General features: G+C 42.9%; 1 protein-coding gene across 9 annotated transcripts in view; it reads left to right on the forward strand.

Moving 5' to 3' along the window:
- The window catches only part of LOC111271879 (uncharacterized), a 51990-nt gene extending 31108 nt beyond the window's left edge, over window positions 1-20882 (forward strand). For 4 of the 9 annotated variants that reach the window (XR_015315513.1, XR_015315511.1, XR_002687188.2 and 1 more), the window contains 3 exons: window positions 921-1092; window positions 4081-4215; window positions 16223-20882. The gene's annotated coding sequence lies outside the window, so the exon portion shown is untranslated. Of the gene's footprint in view, window positions 1-920; window positions 1093-4080; window positions 4216-4798; window positions 11841-16222 lie in introns of those variants that run through there. The other 5 variants (XR_015315512.1, XR_002687189.2, XR_002687191.2 and 2 more) reach the window with 4 other exon arrangements.
- Window positions 20883-21660: the final 778 nt, after the last annotated feature.

A 21660-nucleotide genomic window follows, 5' to 3' on the forward strand; every position in this document is an offset into this window, starting at 1 on the left:
ATAGTATCAATATACATTTATTACAACGATGCTCAGATATATACATTATTGAACCCTAGTATGAAACGGTACATAATAAATTTTAGATTTTTGAACCTTTTCACAGGCCTATTTTCGATCAAAATATGTATCATTATTATCAATAGCTTTCTCTTAATTTTGATGGTCCTGCTGCTATAGATGTCTGGATTGTGTGAGTCTATAATATCTCGAAGGTCAGTTTTGGCATCATGTTGGAATTGGAAACATTTTCATGTTAACAAATTGGTAGCGTTTTGAAGAAATGATAATCTAGAGGAACGTAACGCCTGGTAGGTACAGTGGACGACAAAAAAGTTCCAACTATTGATTCTGCTGCATGAAGTCCAAATGACTCACTTCGGCTTATTAGGCTTGACTGCTTCATGCGAGATTTTCTTCATCGTCGTTTGCACTGATTAATCGACAAACGAAGATTCATGATGCTCTATTAGATAATAGGTACATCAAAAAAGCAGGCAAACTTCAGAACTTCTGCAACTGTACATTTGTTTCTAAGTGATGTCCCGCCGGTTTAATTGAATCCACGGACTGATGGGATTATCGCATAGTGTTCATCTGTAGTGCCACAATTTGGTCGCAGGAATGGATCATTGTCGTAACGTGAGAAAGCAAGCATCTTTGCGTGCCCATTTTTGATCCTTGCTCGAATCATGTGGCACACATTTATCCAATTTATTTACCTCGTTTATTTGATCGAACTAAGCAAACATCCTATTTTTATGGGCATCAGACCTGAGTATTGTCAGCGTCTTGAGATGAGTCGGCGTCCAGCACAGTTTTCAACTTCTGCTTGCTCAATTTTGTAAGCGATCTTCTACAAGACTAGAACTTTTTCTGTGAACTTTTCAACTAACGTCGCTTAATTTTTCCATTTCTAGTTGGCTTACCAAATGCGGGGAACTATCTCCGCGGGCGTCGCTCCCGAACTCGAAGACCGAACTCACACTCGTGGATCACTCGAAATTTCTAATTTTGCAGGCAACTGACGCAACAAAAGCCTGAATGACGGTCTGCGAATGAACGACCACCATTTTCAAAGAGTACAAGAAGGTAAAAAAACGTATCGCAAAATATCTAACGTTCTAATAAACTAACGTTCTCGAAATATGAGATTAACCTTTGACGGTTTTATACTGAACGACTTAACATATGTGTATGTAAATTTTCATGTGTGTACACATTTGGATTCGTGCAAATAGACAGTCATAAAGAATACAGTATCACGAATCCAGTTTCTATGAATTGTTTATATTTCGTTGTGTACATCGCGCTGATAAATAGCATCCAGTACGAGAAGCGGCGTTTTGTGTTTACTATAAAAAAAAAAACTCGGATTAAGCAATTTGAGCTAAACTTTGAAAACTTCCCCAATGAAAGTTTACAAGAGAATAAGATATAATAGCGGCTTCTTACGTTTTTTCACTCATTAATTAGGTTTCAAAGTATGACCTAAAATTTGCTAGTTAGCCTTGGATATACACTGAGAAAAATGTATATACGCTCCGGCCACAATGCACCTTATGGAAGGCATTAACTAAATCTACCTTGAAACTTGACAGCACATACTCATGCAGGTTTTCTTGCTGTGGGGATTTGCCTAGAAGATTTTGATTTTCTTCTGGTACAGGCATTGATATTGATTTTCTACAAGCCATAAAGAAAATAAACTTATCGGTCGGCAATCAACGCTAGACAGCTGGTTCAATCTCCTGCTTCCGTCCGCACACGCGTTGTTATCGGCACTACGTTGCGTTTACGAGTAATTCCTGAAAGCTTTGTTCGTAGACCTGAACGCATGAGAATTCAACGTTATTTTTAAACGCTCAAGGACGGAGCCACGAAGTTGACTAATGTCTTCCCATTTAAGATTAGTTTGAATAAAGTTCCGAGCCAATGCGGCGTAACTTGTTTTAAAAGAAAAAATAAATCACGAAAAACATAATTTCTCGGTTCATCACCACCGGAGTTCCTTCGTTGGTCGAAACAACTGGTAGAACAGTTCCCACCGAGGGGAACATCTATTATCTACAAGGCGTTTGTCGGCTCCCTTTTATCAGCGGCGGCAGTACTTGTAGCCTTTGGGTTCTAGTGGGAATGCCCGAGTGGCATACTGTTGTGATCACAGCAAATCGTTATGGTTAATAGTCATAGAATTACTGTCAATGGTTGATAACCTAGCAGGACCTTCATCACCCAATTGCCTGCAGTACTCAAAGGGCAATCATAATAACAATGACAACTCGAACCGTCGTCGTCGTCGTCGTCGGCGTCGGCTGGGGCAGGTGAAATCCGGTAGCTACTGCTGATTGATCGCATTTGTATGTTGTCAAGGGTTTTTTGAGTGTAAATTTATAGAAAAAGCTGATAGAGAAAATATATTCAGCTAAATACATTGGACCAGACTAAATGCTCGCAAGTCACAGGGGTATTCGTATACGATGGAGTTTGAACGTTAGAACTTGTTACCACTCTCCCGTATGAAACATAACGAGCAGTTCTTTGCCTGTGAAATCACTGCAAAACGAATTATCGAAAATAGTTTTATTCAATCGTTGTTGCAGTTGAATATTTTCAAGCAAAGCTGACGATGGCAGACAGGTAGGATACCTTAATACAGGTTATTGCCACATACATGTAACTGTTTATATATCACGATCATGTCGCCAGCCAAACCCCGTACGAAGATTAGTTCTAGTCGTCATCAAGCTCGCAGTAACAGTCGGCGGCCGGCAAGTAAGTGCAGAGGTTTGTGCGAAAAAATTTTACATAACTTTGCAAGTCACCGATCAGGCGGACGCCGTCACCAGATTGACCAGAAAGAGGGAATTTCTGCATCTATGCAATAATGAACGTTGCATTGCGTTAGAGTATGACGTGATGTTGGAGTTGTATGGATTTGACGCAGGGGCTCAGTGTACGGCGGCCATAACTGCTAATGACTCAGATACTCGTCCTGAACCTCTATCCGTGACAGCCAGAACAAGCTATACAAGTTAATGAATGATTATGATGTTATTGCAGCATCTTGTTATCGCTACATAGAAGATGCAGATGTGTGTCGATGTAAGTTATCGAGTATGCCTTTATCTAGGTAGGAAGATGGGTCACTAGGATCTATAGATTGCGTCAACGACGTAGTCCATACGGAGTGGGCACGCACTCACGGCGCAACAAGCAACACTGATGATATAATGTCAAAACTTGCAAGTTACCACATACAAATATCTATCTAGTGGTATAAATGGCTTATTATTGTCAGAAAGTATGAAATATATCGCTACGCATCTATCTAATAGCATTTAGGAACGCATTGACGTTAAAATAGCTGCGTGCAGGCCACCACTATTAAGCTGGGTGATGCTCTGCGCATCTCAATGTTTCTACATGTTGCATATTCCTAGACCATCGATTTGGATCGATCGGACCTAGGAAAATGAACGTTTTCCTTTATAAATGTTGGTAGTACGTAATGCAAATTGCATTCTGTGTATGTAGGGCGTCTAAACTTCGGATGCTTTTGCGTAGATTGGCCTTCATTTTTTTATAAGTGATGTCTACCCTTTTCTCTCTCTTCCTCCCTCTCTCTCTCTCGCTCTCTTAGGGATGATGTCAGGATGTCACTCGCGACAGCCGAATTTATCATGGAGATCATCAGTCCGTGACCTCAGCGATCCACTCACTACCTGAACTCCCCCTATGACAATTTCCCCTGCCAGCTTCTCTATACGATTTATCTACTGAGCCACAGGGTTGATCGCTAAGGTCGACTGACTCCTACATTATTACTAGCATTGCTGTCAGGCACGCGACGATTAACCGACCCGACTGTACCTGGTTGAGAACCAACTCACCACTGGAAAGGGTCAATCTCTCATAAAAATATACGCTTCTCTTGCAACCGCAACTTCAGTGTTGAAGAGTGCGCACAGGGCGAGAATAACAACAACAACGACATCAACTGCGTCCGAAGTGACCCGAGCTCTGAAACTTGTCCACCTAAAACTCATTCAAAGTCTTTTTTCTCCTTCTTTCCTTTAGGTGACCCTTGCATCCAGTAGAACGACCTCTGAGCGTACGACCGACCGACTGGTTCTCGCACACAATAGGACTCCTCCCCTGCTTCCAAACCATCTCACCAGATAAAGAACCGTCTTTCTGATCTAACTGTGGGAGGTATTGTAATCCTTCATAACCTATACTGAATCTCCAGCATTGGACTTATTGTCCACCTTAACTTTCTAATTCGCATTGAACGGTTATAGGTCGAAAAAATCCGTCGACCCATTAGCTGGTGTACAAATGTATTTAGACGATATATCACTATCCCAAGAAGTTAAATTTACGCTATAGGAAGTGAATCCTAAATTTGTTTTTTGTTGAACTTCACCGATCAAAACAGCCTCCGCGTTATGAGCAGCTACCATACTGAAGTAGTAGCTTCCCAGTAGCACGTCCAAATTACTTCAAAATCAGGATAGTCCTTTCATTGTTAGACTTATTTAGGTACAAAGTCGTCGTCCATGCAGAGATTCGCGGCAATTAGTCGGGGTCACGAGTTAGGTTCACCTTAGAATTTGTTTCGACGGCCCATCCCCAAGCAGAAGCCACTAGTAACAAGAGCGAGTCGTAGGCGCCTATTTTGGCGCTGTTCGTATACGTGCACCCACGCGCCTCTTCTGCCCATGCCTCCGACTCTTTTCTTCCTTCTTCAGATCGGTGTGCTATCGTAGTAAAAACTTTCATGCTTTTTTTGCAGAACTGTATTCCACTTCATACTATTAGGCATTCTATTCTCGTAAATGCACGCACTTGGTGAGGTCACATCTGCACCTTAGCCTCGCTTTGCACCTCCAGGATATTCGCCCGGCGACCGACAGCGCGCTTGCTTGTCCGTCCGTGTGTCCAAAAAGTGGATAGCCCATCAAAAGCAAATGGTGGCACCCCCCGCCCCTCTGCGCAGGACTAAGCGGCTGTGTTTTTGAAATTTCACCTCTAGTGAAAAAAAGAAGAGGAAGACGAGACTTCGAATGGTGAACAAAAACCTCGAGAGAAAATCGAAAGTGCGTGGAGTTCTGGAGCGTTATAGAGATTGACAGAGAGAGATTAAAGCGACCAGTATATGAGTCGCAGGCGGCTACGGGGGACTCAATCCCCATTGCTTGGCCTGCCAACAGGCGCTGAGAGGTGGCAGTAGATGTAGAACTGGTAGTAGTAGTGGTGTGGTTGTTTTAGCAACAGCCATCTGGATAACTGCGGCAGTGTGAGCGGCGGGTTCAAACTTAAAAGTTAAAATCGAGGGATCTCGTTGGAGGATCAGTTAGGATCTGGTTGAGAGTAAAAGCATTCAATGTACAGTTGGCCTTAGGTCCAGGATAGAGAGGTGTCTGTTATGCAACGGTTCGTCGGTCGCCTTCAAGCGAAACCGCGGCCTTCTCCCGCCCTCTCCTTTCTTTTATTGAGAGCTGAAGGCGCAAGTCCCATCGGGCAGGTGTTCATTCAAAAATTGAAGTTCAGGTGTAACCAGCGGCTGAATCCGTCCGAGCGCAGCGTTGCCAGAAGCATTCGCTAGACGGCCAGTTAGTTTGTGTGGCAGAAGAACTAGCCGAGAATGGGGGATTGCTGCGTCGATGCGGTCGCTCGTCCCCGCATTGCTATACGCAAACAAAAACGTTGAGGGCCTCGCACAACAGAACGAACCCTAGATCCAAACACTGTGCTTCAAAGAAACTCGACTACACATATCGACAAATCAATAAATGCTGTATGGCTGCTGGCCAGCTGAATAATGGCCGTCGTTTAAGGTATGCAGTGCTATATCCGTTTAGTTTAAAGAGTTTGAGGCACGTAGATAGATGCCTACAGCCTATAGGATCTCGTTATTGACCGCGATGATGGCAAGAAGAAATGGAAGCATGGTTTGAAGAATACGCTCCAAACCCGATCAAAAAGGTTCGATGCCGTTTCAGTTTTCCTCTGACCCAACTGGCATAGACCCACACCGTCGTCTGATTATAGTAAAGCGAGAAAATAGTTTTCTATTAAACGCGTAAAGTGATGATGATGATGATCATAATAGGATTCTGAAAGGCATTCATTATTATTAATTGTTGATGTATAAAATCAGCTCAAAAGCTGCTTCGTGAGTAAAAATGAAGTTCATTGCTATATTTTGCTGCCTTCGCTACCAGTAAGTCGACAGATACGTATTTTTTACAAGAACATGGCTAAATTATTTATTTTGGGGATAGGTAATTGTAGAGATAATAAAAATTATTATAGTTATTGTTGACTCGAAGCTTTACTCGAGGCGAGTAACATAATAAGCTCCGACACACAAATATAAGGCACTATCGTCTCTTAGCATTTAGATTTTTGGCCATCTTTGTAGGAGGGAACGGTTTTGAGCGAAGCATTTTTTACTTGCGCCGCTAAATATTACATCTCTTATTTTATATTTCGTCTTGGTTTGAAGTTGATTTCCATGAAATTCACTCATAAGCGTTGAATTAAACACGTAATCCCTTTAAGTACAGTTCACACACTGAAAACTATGAAATTCAATGTTTGTGACAAGACATTTTCTTTTGACAAGATTTTTTTTTGTTTATTTTCCAGTAAGCTTCTGATTTTCTCTAATAATTATATGCTATATATATGCATTTTTTTTAGAAAAAAGCGGGCTGCCGAAACCATATATTTATAAGGACGCATTGTGTTGGTAAACGGGAAAGAAGAAGAGTGATTTAGGTCTTCATCGGGTGATGCTCGACTTCACGTGTTAACCATATGCGTATATCTACAATCGGTCGGCGGTTCTTGCACCGTTTTGCGATTGCAGATCTATTGCTTCTGCAGCAAATTCTTCTGTGACAAAAATTACCCCTGCGTCCTTGATTTCTTTCCTATATTTCGATTTACATGTATATCAGTAAAAAACAAACAAACAAAAAAAAAAAGGCTGGCTAGCTTAACTATGTGTATGACTATATAACACTATTGGGATCTATATATACATACTGTACAGTGAGTGAATATATTTCCCTTTTTGGGGTGAAATCTTTTCGTGATCTTGATACTTGAAGGATCTCAAAGGGCGAACATCAGCCGTTACCATCACAAAATCGGTTAGCAAATACTTGTGGACTGTATGGAAATCGTAAAGCTTAAAAATAGATGAAGGTAAAACCAGGCAAGTCTCGCGAATATGTTCGACCCAACCCCAATCAGCTGGTAACAGAGTGAACCCACGTGTGCTATTTCAACCGTTGCCTGCTATGCAAACCTATCATCGCTGCCTTTTCGCACCCAGCACTAAGTTTGTTGAACGCTCGACGCATTGATACAGGGGACGTTGCTTTATCAGGTCATCGTTAACGCGAGTTTCTTCTCTCCTGTCTTCGTTAGCGAATCTGCTCCTCTGTGCAGCTGCTGCTTCTAGTAAGGAAGATTACCATTCATAAAGGAATTTTACGAAACTATTGCACATGTTTATGGGGTTCTGGATTTAGTTGGCTGTTTCTAATTATACTATATCGTATAGCTGCTATGATTGTCTCGGTATGTAAATGCCGGCGGAAACAGTAACGCGTTGTCGTCCTGTCCCTCGTTCGACGCACGGTAGAAGTCGACTGATTAGAAACACTATCAGCACCGGTAACAAGAGAGAGGAAATATCTTTCCCATTTGTCTCCGTTCATTCATACGTTTACTCACAAATGGCTTTCGACAAGTCCGTCTATTAAGCTGGCTGTCAGTGAATTACTGCCTGGTCGATGCGGTAGTCCCCACACTTTCGACGACAGTACGATGGGTTGTGCGTGCTAGGTTAAGATAAAACAAGAGTACGCAATCTGAAGCACGCTTAGTACTGTCATCATCGTTAGAATCAATGTTATTCTTATTGCTACAACGCATATGATTATTGGCGGAAAGAAATTGAATTTTTCATTGCAAACGGAACATCTCCATACACACTGCCGTAGACAAGCCACAGTGGGATACAATGGATACGAGAGAAAAAAGCAGACTTTTATGAGTTATCTACCGTTCTTATTTTGGTAGCACACGCACCGTTATCAATATTATCGTGTCGAAGGAAATTGTCATCTGCTTCGTTATGTGAACCATACCGCAAAACAAATCAACCGTATCATTGTATCTACAATAATATAATTTAAATGGATGTGCTATAAGCTATCAAAGTAGGCCGTTGAATACACGGGAAAGCTTTGGGAATAGAGGGAGTCAAGCATGATTCACGTGGGGGTACACGAAATCATGTATTGATACCTCCACATACTGGCCGAAGCGAACAGACTTCTATCTGAAATTGCACACAACATATCTACACAGACGACAAGGCTTAGCTTGATTTCTCCAGACAAAACGAGCATTAGAGCTTGCACAAGTTTCAAAGATGGCCGTAGGATACTTGAAAATGGTTTCCGTTGCAAACTGAACAATTAGACATTTGCGTTAATCAGTGATGATGCACTCGGTTCTTCTTAGGTATTTTACGAATGCATCAATTTAAAGTGCGGGTTTTATCTAGGCCTAATACTTATTAGCTTTCAGTGTTCATAAGGCGCAACTTCTCTACTATAGAACGAGCAGATGATAAAACAGTGTTTCGCTAGACAATATATCAGCACACCATGCCACAGATAGTACGAGTGGGGGACATGCTGAACTTAGACCTTAGGTTTGTAGCCCAGCCGCACTGTTTCACTTTGAATCTCCACCTCTATTTGCCTATAAGGTTCTCCCTCCCTTCCGCATCCCCCCGGCCCTTCTTCCTTTTCGGGGTCAACCAGCTGATTCGTCAGCGGTCGACGACAATCATCAGACCAATCGAGCGGTCAACTCAGACCAAGCTCGGGACATCGTCGCTCCACAACGACGGCGGCGGCGGCGGTGGCGGCACGAGACTAGTCAGCAAACAGTCAGTGTTGAACGAGGAGCAACCAGGAAACGGAGTGAATGAACCTTCGCGCTAATCGAATGGGGAGACATACACTCACAGGCAGAAAATGACAGAAGCTGACTGACTGCGAGGGATAGATCTACTTGCATGGCAATAGTACTACAGCCATCTTGCTAGACAAGCATCTATCGAACACCCCTGAAACGCGTACGCCGCACCAAGCCCGCATCGTATGGCTCGCAGCGCCCCCTCTCCTATCGCTAACGGCCGCCTCGTGGTCATCCTGAACGCTTCTCCTCCACCTACTGCTGTTGATGTTGTCGTATTTTAAAGCAAACAGTGATATTGGAACAGGAATAGCTGCAAGGCCATCCAGCAACAGCCAACTGACACGTAATGACGAGCCGATCGCGACACTAGCGACACAACCAATAATAATAATAATAACGCAAGAACTCAAGGTATAAACGCGTCTAAGTTCGAAGCGCTTCTGCGCAGCCTAGTTTGGCTGTTGTCAGCGCTGGTAGCGGTGCACAGTTGTACGGGTGGCTACAGATACAGATCTCCAAAGAACAGACAATAAGAGCTTCGACGAAACATTCACAATGGAGAAATAAGTAGCGTAATAGAAATCAATGAGCCACGAGCGAATCAGTCGACAAGTGGGCATGAAAACTGAATTTTAGGTGAATCTATCGTGAGTCGCTTATATGTGTGCATACATATAGATGTACAGATACAGCAATGACAAGGTAACTGCATGCAACCTTATAACTCCGCACAGGTGAAAGCAATGAACGAACTTAACAGGGTTTAAGCCAATAACGAAGTTGTTGGTCTTTTTGTCTTTGACAAGATACGAATTGCAACGAATTCGTACAACATGCTTGAATCATCTGTATCGAACGTCAAAGCGTCAGAAGTTATTTCAACTTAAGTTACCCTTGCCGATATGCAGTAATATTACTATTCCATCGCGGACTGTCGCAACACACGCTACTAAACTGCGCAACAGTCTTGAAATGTATTTTTAACACAAGCCTGTAGAAGACACTTCTACAACAAGAAGCGCCAACAAAACTAAACAACACACACAGATAATATATCAGTATAAAGACAAGCCGAATTTCTGCAGGTCAGCTCATTTGACCGCTGTAATCGGCTGCAACGGATGCTGATGTACGTCCATGCTTCACTACATCTGTTAGTGCTGTTCTCTGTTTCTGGTCGCTCCTTTTTAATGGCAGCGATCACCGACTGAGGCGGTGGCCTTATGGCGACGTACCGAAAATGTCCGTCAAAGGGTGCGGCGTTAAATATGTTCGAAATCCAGCGGCCTAAACAGTTGGCCGTCTTTGCCTATATATCCCTTAGGGCGATCAAATAATATAATTCAGTATAGTCATTTCTATAAAATGTCACTTGCTTTTGGTTTACCCTGTTGAAATATGGCTTTCGGGAAGATTAGAATTCTTAAGAAACGAGCTTCCTTATCGTTCGACAACGGTTTGACGAAATGCGACGAAGAAACAACACATTACCTTTGCGAAGTCTGATCAATGAAAAAAAGCACCAGTGCCAACTGTATGTAATTCTGAAAATTCGATAGTATTGAAATTTTTTTAAACTACGCGCGGTTAGCAGACGAAAGCTGGCTGGTACATACCCCAGTTTTTACGAAGTCATGAGAAAAATATGTTGACTTTTCACCAGAGAAAATTGATTTAAAAATATCATTTAGTGTTGAATATCAACGGTCCGTGGTCAAGTTTTTGCTCGTTGAAAGCGCACAGTGCTGCGCAAATTCATCAAAAATCAATTAGGCAAGGAGGCCTTAAACGAAAACGCAGTAGGTGAATGGTGCAAACGTTTCAAATAGGGGACTGGACTATTAAAAGCCAACGAGGAAGTGATCGGATGTTGAGACTTGAGAAACAAGAATACATTGCCGCAATCAAAGTAGCTTTTCGCGGGGATAAAGTTTCGAGCCTAGGGGCTCTGTTAGTCAAAATTGCCACACTCTAACATGTAACGTATTATAAAATTACAAGCCAAATATTAAAAATGCGTTATCTGAGTAAAAAAATGGGTTACCCCTTGAATCGGCTCCATGCTAGTTGAAAATGCAGTGATATATACTCCACGTGCAATTGCGGAATTTCCATCAACAAAAAGCCTCCTGGGGCATACCGTCGCCATAGATGAGGTACGGTATAATCATTACCGCCAGCCAGTGGATCAGGCAAGGAAATGGCGTCGCTTGGCAAAGAACTTGAGTCCGAATGCAGCGATGTCGAGTAGGTTTGCATATAAAGTGTTACTAGCACCTGCGGTGGACACCTACTACTATGAAGCGTTGGTCGAAAATGAAGCAATGAATGCAGCCCGGCATCTCGATTCCCTCGACCAACTTCTAAAGCGTTGGCACGGCAATCGGAAGCAAACAATGTAGCAATGTCTATGGGAATGTCAGGCCTCATTGCGATGTCTCGGTTACTTCTTGGATTGAACAAAAGAACACACTGCTTATTATTCCAAATCTAAACCTGTGTAATTACAGGGTTTTCCATGCTCTAAAATGGTGACTGGTGGGCAAGCATCTCCCATTATCGATTTCTATCGAGAAGCCATAGACAGATAACTCTGGCTATCGAAAAGGGCTGCCAGAGCGTTGGCACAACGAAATGAAACTAAATAGTGCCTCTAGGGCACTGAAAAATCATTCCGGCTCAATAAGTTTTGAAGTTTTTCTGTTCTAAAGTTTGGAACAGCCTAATATATGTATATGTGTGTGTATGATATATGAATGTAACTTAATAAAAAGTCGCTAACGCTAAACACAGACTTGCACAAAAAATAAATCCTCAGAAACCTCGTTTTATGTTTTTAATTTCCATTTGTCACTGGTAGTCCACCAAACTAGAAAAGTAGTGGAAACCAAATTAGATGACAAACAAGATATCGTTTAAGAACGCGATCGCAAACGACCTATGTAAGATAAGAAACGTGATAAAATGTAAAATATCTCGGATCATTCACGATCTCGATTGTGAAAATTCTATCTGGCTATTTAACGTAATCTTTGAAGCTTATTCAAGTGAATTCAAACACGTCTAACTCCTGTTATTTTCTGGAAATGGTAATGAACTAGAAAGGATTTGGTGAGAAGCTTGGCTTCAGTTTTAACCTGTATTTTGAGATTAAATCGGGCAAAGGAATTTTTATAATTATCGATACTGTTAGCATTGAGTAAAAGGTATGAATTATCGTACCTTCGTTTAACGAGAAAAATCTATACCATATTCTAGTCGAATAAAAGTAGTACTCATATCGTGCCTTGCCTGTGGTAAGCATGTAACCTGCATCGTACGACTCGCTAAGGATATCACTGATGTTGCGCATACATCTCAGTACGATCATTGATGAACCCCGACTGTAATCCGCAGTTGATGTTATAAAAGGAAGTATATTTGAGATAAAATCTATTTTGAGAAATACGACTTTGTGTAGAACGCTCTGTAAAACTGTATACACAATGCAGTAAAAAACTTTTCGTCTATTGGTGAAGCTGTTATGCTGACAACACTCAACTTCTCATAGGAAATAATGATAAAAAGTAAATATTAGAATTCACGAACATAGTTTTAATAGTCAGCGTTATATGAACGAAGCTGGCTAAGATGGCAAGATGTTAAAGATCGTGTTAGGGAAAGCAGCGTGGCAAATGCCTCTGCCAGCACTCAGATCTGTCTCAAGCTGGTTCTTTTGGCCTCTGTTCGGGTTATCAATAGAACTAGTAGCGACTACGTGTGGCGACACCGCGTAACGGTTTACGGCTACATCTGCCTCTGATTGTCATCGCAGGACCACTACTAGTACTTGGTGACGGCCTGACTGTTCGTCCTACCTGTCAACATAGATTTGGTCACACAGATATGCCGGAGAACAGCGCATTACATCTGTAGGACATGCGCCATTGTCTGTCTTCCGATGAATGATACAAACCGAATGATAACGACAGCAATTTTATGACAGGATATAGCGCGCTAGCATGACAAGTTGGGGTCCTAGTTTTACGCCTGGCACAACAGAAGCGCCAGCCTGCGTATGGTTCTTATCGAAATGGATGACGATTAAAGCGTCCGTTCTTCCCTGCGTCCTTAGTGCGTCTCCATCAGTGCTTCGACGCCGAGAACTTACACCCAAGTTCACCACTGTATTGGTCGGTATTTGCACAGATCTGTTGCCGATACGTATAGGTAGAAATATAGGCAACTTACGATGTGTCTTATACGAGTGTGCAGCAGGCAACATCTAAGGTATCGTCGCCTGTGCTGGTGTCTAGAGATTGAAGCCCGACTTGCTGTTATGATGTACCTTCAGGGATCTTCACCTTCCCTACGCCAATGAACCTTCATATATCGTTTCGTGGGCCTGGAGCGAGCCGAAACCATGTGGGGGATAGAGTCAGTTCTGCCCAGATGGTTCAAGTAGCTCCTTTTGTGTGTGTTGCCGTGCTACGTTTCATTTTGTTGCTGATGCTACTCTGAGCGAAGATAGAACCCGCGCGTTCCCTTCGCCCGCTACTGGCCACGGGTTGTCTGAGTGAAATCGAGAGTTCAATAACGTCGTCGTCGGCCGTTACTTGCTCGGTCTAAAGAGATCGTCCTTCCATCTGCCTTGTCCTGCGCTTGCATGCTAGTCTACTTTTTCTTCCTCATAGTCTGCTGCTAGTCATGAGTCGTCAGCGACCGAATCTCGTATAAACATTCTTTGAGTCTCTACGTACGCTGAGGTCGGAGCTCAATGACCTGATCAGAATAGACTCATCGACAAGCCAGCTTCCCTTTCTCTCTCGTTGCCGTCCCCGCTGGTCCTTGGTAGATTTTCTCGGCCACTTTATTCTCTGCGATGCCTTACGATGTGGAGCAAAAGCATATTGTTTAGATGTCTGGTTCAATGCCAATGTTAATCGTAGAGCTTCATTATCACCATTGCGATTATTGTCTTCTAAAAATCTATCGATGTGATCTAAAAAAATGGAGAAAAGATAAACAAAACTAATGGTACGCGGAAAATCGTGCACACACGACAGGCTTCTAACGGAAACAACAATGTAAGCCTATATTGCTCTTCTTCCCGACTTGCTACTGCTTGAAAGCTTATTGTTTTTAAGTTCATGATATGAGCGAAAGGCTCGTTATGAGGTCAAATGTCTTTATGTTTCTTTAAGTTGCGAGTCCCTCAGAGACATCTCGTATGGACTGGTTCCTTCGATGATACATGAGGGTTCAGTGCGTCATACGTGTAGCGAGATAGCGGCAACAGAATTGGCAGTATCGGAGAAACCTAAGAAACAAGGGCTCGTCAGTTTGAAACAACGACAAAACTTGCCTGTGTAAGTTTGCCTAGAGCCTAATGATTTGCTCCTAGAAACAGAGACGACCTTAGCTTTCACCTATAGCGAACGCAATCTGATCAGATATCCACACGCTGGCACAAAGGGTCAACGCGACAATAGGTATGTGCCAGACCAGGGTACCTGCAGATGCGCCTGGGCACGGCTGCTCTTCGAGGGTGCAGGGAAATCGGATGGGAAGCGAGAACCGAGCTCCCGTGAGGGAGTGAGTGGGCCGCCTCAATGCGGAAGCAAATGTATAAAAGTGAAATCGACAATCTGCCATCTCACGAGACATCAACGAGAGCGCATTGGTGAAGCAGTGAAATGCCTTGCCGCTTTGGATCCTTCACTATGACGATGACGACGACCACGACAGTGATCACTATACACGGTTCTCGTAGTAATAGGCGCGTGCTGCCGCTGCCGCACATGGAACACCATGACGGTGTTGATCATGGCGTATGCCAGAAGGAGCCAATCCTCGAATAGGCGAAGGAGTCATTGAACGTTTTAGGGCCGGGGCCGAGGGGTGCGCTCTTAGTATCGTTGGGTTAGGATAAATGAGAAGCAACTGTGCGCAAAAGGAAGTGAACCAGCCAGCATAGCTGCTGCAGCAAGTCTAGAGCTGCGATGCCGAAGTGAAATTCAACTAGTTGGTGGAGGACCAAACGATAGGTAGTCGCTACTGACGCTGCTAGTAATGATAATGATAATGTGGATAGCGCGGGCCAGTGAAGAACAACGGTAGGTTGGTTGATACCGTTGGTTATAGGAAGGTGGCGCAAGATGCCACGCGCCGTCGCCAGCTCGTGCACCAGCAACGGTTTTCACCGGTTACAGGCCCGTCTGTCTAGGCCAGGTTAACAGCCGGTGCTTGTGGGTAGTGTGGTGACCCCTTCGGCCAGCGGATGGGAAGGACACGAACAAAGAAACAGCAGGCGTTTCCTTCTACTACTAATAATACTACTGCCACGGTCGGTTTTTTGGCTATCCGCTAACAACAGGCCACCCCCCAGTCGCTTGCTCACGGAGTAGGACTAGCTGTAATGGTCACAGTCAATATCAACGGAGACGGCTGCTGCCGCTCGATCGTTGGGTCCGCACATCGATATAAATCTGAATTAACGCTACGCCTCAGTCCTAGTCGTCCTTGTCGTCATCACAAGGTGACGCCAACTCGACCCCCTTCCCCGTCCCCCGCGCCTCCCGACTACTTAATGAGCTACGCCACTCACATCATCGCATACGCGTTCGTACATTGATGTCACTGCTCGTGTTTATATGTAGTTGTTAATACTTATTTTATACAAAGACCTAACTGCGTAGTAAGTAGCGCACCTGCTTCAGCCAAAAATGAACGGTTTAGACTGCTGTATGTTTCTATATTTGCTCGATACGTCTTCTCGTTTGCTGCAACCGTTTTTCTATGGCCAAACGTTTTTGTTGTTATTGCTATTACTATTCGTATTACGATCATCACCGCGATGATTGGCGACGTTCTTCAGCGGCACCAACCTATGCTAGCCAGCCATACTTCAGAGATCACTAGACTCTTGTCTAAGACGATTAGAATTAGAGAAAGTAACCAATTCTCTCTTTCATACTGAAGTTTACTTTACTAAAAGGAGACGAATACGTAAATAAATATACTATGGTGTCTAGAGGTACTCCTACCGATCAATCATTGTCACAGTTCACTTCAGGCATACTGACACACATGGTGCTCTGTTAACACCGTCTGCTCGTTTTCATTGCGCCTCCTTTTTGGTTCCAATTTGCTGTTACTCCATTGACTAACCCCGCCAGGAATAGGTCGGAGGCCAGGCGGGGGATCTAAATATTTGAGGTGGTACCAGTTTCAGCAAACGGTTACGTCTGGCCATCGGCAGCACGAAGGACAGAGTCGAAACAGAAGCAGCAGTAGTAGCAGACCGAACAGCGGATAATCACGTGTGTGCGTGTGCAGGCAGGTATCTTCCGGCGACCTCGACAATGAGCGCTTCATCACAAGGACGACAACTAAACAGCGCTTAGACGCGCCAACATGATCAGGTCATTTAACAACGACGACGACGGAACGAGCGAAATTACGGAATTACTACGGGGCAGCAGCGGGGCAAAGCCAACGATGGCCGATTGCGGATGCAACGAAGCCGTTGGTGACGTAGAACTAATTGATATGAACTATGATTACGAGTTGTAGCGGTAGTAAAAATAAAAATAGTACTACAACAAGTATCAGCAGTAACAGAACTTGTGATGATAATAACAGTACTATACATCGATCCATCGATGAATGCTCGCGCCATGCAATAACTATCCTAGCGCTATTGTAGAAATGATCATGATGATACAATATGCACGGCTAAACGAACGGATCAACTCAGACGTTTTAGGTGACGTCACTGTTGCGGACCGTTATCCATCGAAACGAGTCAGACATAGGTTTCTATAATAATAAAAATACATTCGCCTGGTAATTAACAAGAACTTCATGCACGATCGATTTACGTTAACATCGCCAGGAGACTGCTGCCGCGTTCTTCTGGCGAACCGGATTGTTTTCTTGGGGAAACAAATATGTAGAAATTATCGCTACTTGAAGACATCCCTTTACTTAAGGGATGAAAAACAGGAAATAACGTGACCTCGGTCCTTTCTTTGTGTCTGGACCAAATGCAATACGCTCTGCAAGAGAAAATATGAAGAGTTAAAGGAACTAGTGTATAGCAGCATAATGAAGCACAATAGAGAGAGATCAAGCTCTATCTAGTAAAGTTGATGGCCTTACCTTGAAACGAGTATACCTTTTAATACAATTCAGTTTGTTGACTTAGGCTACCGATACGGCTAATGTCTCCAACGGGCACTCTTATTATACTCAGGGAACCTTGCTCAAATTATTAGTAATCATAATATCATCATTATAACAGGCAGCCATCTGTCATATATCATCACCGTTGTGAGGAGATTAGCTTTCCATGGTCGCCGCCGTCATCATCGAGAAAGGATTGCCCTCGGTGACTGGTCACAAGCAGGAATGATAATATACTTATATACCGTTACTCCTGCAACCGCAGCAGGCATCAATGAGATTGGACAACAAATACAGATAATATATCGCCATAGAGACCAGCCAAACTTCTGCTATACTTCGACGCATTTCTGCAAGCCGGCCGATTCGACCATTGCACTCACAGCGGCTACTGAAGTATATGTACAAGACGTTCAGTATCGCTATCGGCGCTATTTTCTATTTCCGGTTGCTTCTTCGAGTCGTAGAGACCACCAATAAAGTGGTGGTCACATGGGGGCCTACCGAAGGTACTCCTGATGACGCGCATATATATTTCGATTTAAATAATACTTCGTCTGGATTCTAATATCAGCCCGTTTTTACACACATGAATTGAGTAGATTTGTTGGAACAATCTGAGTGACGATTTTCTTCTTATGAGACGTTTCGGCTATTTCGTAAGTTCTGTGTTAACTTCTTTGCTTGAATGGCAAACAGGTGTCGGTAATTGATTCCTTTCTTTGTCTGCCGCGACTTCGTTCATCCTGCAGCTCCTCGAGACGTGAGATCGTCGTTCCCAAAATAACGACTCATTAGACAACTACATAATACTACATAATCCGCTTTAAGGTATCGTTGGTTGAAAAAGTAAATAATAAAAACAACGAACATTACATAACATAGACATCAACGGCCTCGCCAGCATTACCGCTGTCGCTGGAGTAACAAATTGCAGATCTGTTAGCAATAAGAATACGATGTCATTGCCTCGGTTCACTTGGTAACGGCGACGGTAACAATTGCCGTCCTCTCAGCTGTTTTTGGCTTCTATACTGCCACACATAGGCAGCATATATAGTATTCTTTTATTTATCATTACATACATATATATATATATATTATAGTCGGCAGTAGCCTTTTTCTGTTCTGACTGTTGTTCTTGATGCTGCTGTTGCTCGAAGAGTTACTCCGAAGCGGCGCGTCCAAGGCCGCTTTGCGAGGGCCCCACTCCCTTCATCTCCGTCCGTCGGTCCGCTCGTCCTTTAGTCGCTCAATCATTCGATGGCTATTTGACTCAGCGATTCGCTCACTTTGGACACTGACTGACTGAGTCGGTTAGGCCTACCGTTCATGCTACCGCCGCTGACGACTTTCAGGACCTTGAAGTTGAAAGTGATTTTCGTTGCCAACGATCTTACACCGCGCTACATTCGATTCATGATGAGCGCACGTCGTCGTGCGGTTATAACGCCTCCTTCTTATTTTTGTGCCAAACTTGCTGCGAGTAAGTTTTTCTTATTCAATTATGGCCTATCAAATTCGGGATGAATGTTTGCTATTCCGATACATATTGGTATAGTTGTTTAAAAAGCAAAAGTGGGAAAGAAACAACCGCTTCTCGTTCTATATAAACTTTAGTTTATACTTATAATATAACTTGGAGGCGTACGTTATGAGCAATTATAAACTAGGCGACATACATTGACATGAAAGGGCAAATCTGAGGTGACTGGCCGGCGGGCAAATTCTATGAAGGCTGCATGACTATAAATACATGGATATTCAAAATTTCAATGACAACAGAAAGAAAGACTTTCAAATGTCGTCATATTTTGGAGAATTATCAAGCAGAACGTTGCTATGAAAACGTACTGTGCTAAAGATCTGTCGTAGAGTAGAGCTTCAAAGTAATGGCGTGTATACAGCTAATAATTTTGGAAATCGATTTATTCGAAAAGTTCACTGACAGATATAAAAGGCATTCGCGGAGGAAAGTGGTAGTAACTAGGTGCAATTTGTTATAAGCAAAAATGACCTGGTAAGACAATCAGACGTTTAGATAGCGGCAACTAAAAATTGAGTCCTAAAAAACAGCGTCTTGAGTCCTAAATAGCGGTTGATCAAGCGCACGCTATTGTTGATTCGTTGCTCTACAACGTCGCAATGCGGCAGTTTTGCCCATTTACTTAGATATCACAAAGTTTAATCCTTATCTAGCGTCACCAAGATGAGCACGCTGGATAGCTTGAGACAGCGTTTTTTTTACTCCTGCCATTTTTTCCATATTAAAGAGATGTGGAAACAACTCAGGACGTTCCTTCTGTACACTCTGTAGATATACCGACTTATGTAGCAGTTGTCCTTTTCGTAATATTGCTCAGAATCATTCCCGTTGCATTAGAATAGTCGACTGGAACGTACCCTTCAAGTTAGGGAAGTAAGTTTTAAACTTAGCAAGCCACCAAGGTAAGTTGAAAGTCAGCTTCGTACACACTGAGTTGTTTCGGCAGCTCTTTGACTCAGGTGAGAACCGGGTAAGTAAAGATGTTGAAAATATTTAGAAATCTTTGACAGCCATCTAAGGAGAGGCGTGATGCAAGCGTAAAATTTGGTAATCTCGATAACGGCAATGAAGTTCTCTTCCAAACGGATATCAACAAACGAAAAATAAACAATAAACCGACAGCGACTAGAAGAGAAAATGCACATAACTTATATATCAACTTTATAGTTATATATTTTCGGCGCAGGCGTTGGTGTTATATAATGTAATCGTCATATACTTGGATAAACAAGTCTGAACAAAGATGAGTAAAACTTCTTCCATCAAGCTTTCTAATAGCTTATAACGCATATCACAGACTTTAACGATGATTGCCAAATTATCTACATATAACAATAAACAAAAAACAAATTTTGAACTGAGCCCATAACTTAAAAAGGCTAGAACTTTCGTAAACTGAGCCAGTGACGCGGAGCAACTGCAGAGGCTTCAATGGAACTTTGCTAAAAATCAACTTACATACTATAAAAATTATAAAAACTATAAAAATTAAATTATTTACATTAATCATTTTTCAAGATACTCGAATCTCGTTGTCGTTTCGAGCGAGACTAAGCCGCCATCTAACGGAACTTAAAAAGATGTCGGAGATGATATTGTTGTTATTATTATTATCTTTGTCATGCTAAGATGATAGTTCACTGATAAATAAAATAGGTTTCAACGTGTGAGATACAGTTGTAGAAGTCCTATGATCGTAAAGATGTAGAAATTATTTTCTAAATCAAGGAAAAGTTCCTATGTCAAAGAGGTCAACCATACACAATTTAAGATGATATTCACGCTTGGCTGAAATTCGTCTCCGTGGCCCCGTTATGCTCATCAATTATAGGCTACAACAGCCACAAATGAGCCGGAACTGACTGCCGCAAATTTAGGAAGTTCAGAACTAGCGCATTTAAAGTTTTGTATCTTATCTTGTTTGAATTAGATTATTATTATCATCATCATCATCACCATCACCGCCACCTATAACTTGCTTGAGAATGTTTTCGTCGGTGATATACCTTTCAACAAAGAGGTCGAATCCGAAGCTCTTAAACTTCAACGATGTTTATGCGTTTAAATTTTAGAGAGAGAAAATCTATGGTTAGCCTTACATACTGAACCTTTTCGGAAACTGTATTCTGCACAATAAAGAACATGTAGAGGCAAATCGTATGTCCTTTTTCTTTTTTCTTTACACAAATATATCCAGAGGCGGGCAATAGAAAATGGGATAAAATCAAGTGTAGGCCCCACTTCGAAGTTCTTCATTTTTAAGTCCTCTTTAATTTCATTACCATTCCAATCCCATCTATGATCAGTGGTCCTTAAGATAGTCGCTTAGCTGTTCACTCGGACGCTGTGACGCCGTATGGATTTCGGTAGCGTTAGAGGAATACACAGTTTCTAATCAGCGAAACCGATACGAGAAAGCTGGCATTCAGCAATAGACAGTATTACTGTTAGAACCAAGCTGCTGACTACTAGCAGTGTTTGTATGAAGATAGATTAAAGCGGTGATCAACAGGCTAAAGCGTAAACGACGCGAAGTGAGCAAATGAGTAAAAAAGAAAGCATTTAGACTCTCGTTCGGTCGATCGATCGTTCGTTATTGTTTTGCTTTGCTGCCGCCACCGCCGCCGCCGCCGCCATCGTCGTCGTCGGCAGAAGTGCAGAACGGAACGAGATGAAGGCCCGACGCTGCCACTGTATAAAGAGGATAGCACGACGGTGACAGTGATGCGATGGTAGCACTGCGTTACTGTAGCTGGTTTTCTTATTCAAGTTCAGGGCCTCCGAGGGGCCCCGAGATGCGCGCCGCGCGTTTCACTACCCCACATCTCTCTATGTACGAGTGTAATAACAACGTCATCAGCACCAGAAACGCAGCCTCTTTCACATTTCAAGGTTAACCGACGCCGACGAACGCATAGGGGTGACTGCCCTCC

The sequence above is a fragment of the Varroa jacobsoni genome, unplaced genomic scaffold (assembly GCF_002532875.2).
Source record: "Varroa jacobsoni isolate VJ856 unplaced genomic scaffold, vjacob_1.0 contig01203, whole genome shotgun sequence".
NCBI classification, from domain to species: Eukaryota; Metazoa; Arthropoda; class Arachnida; order Mesostigmata; family Varroidae; genus Varroa; species Varroa jacobsoni.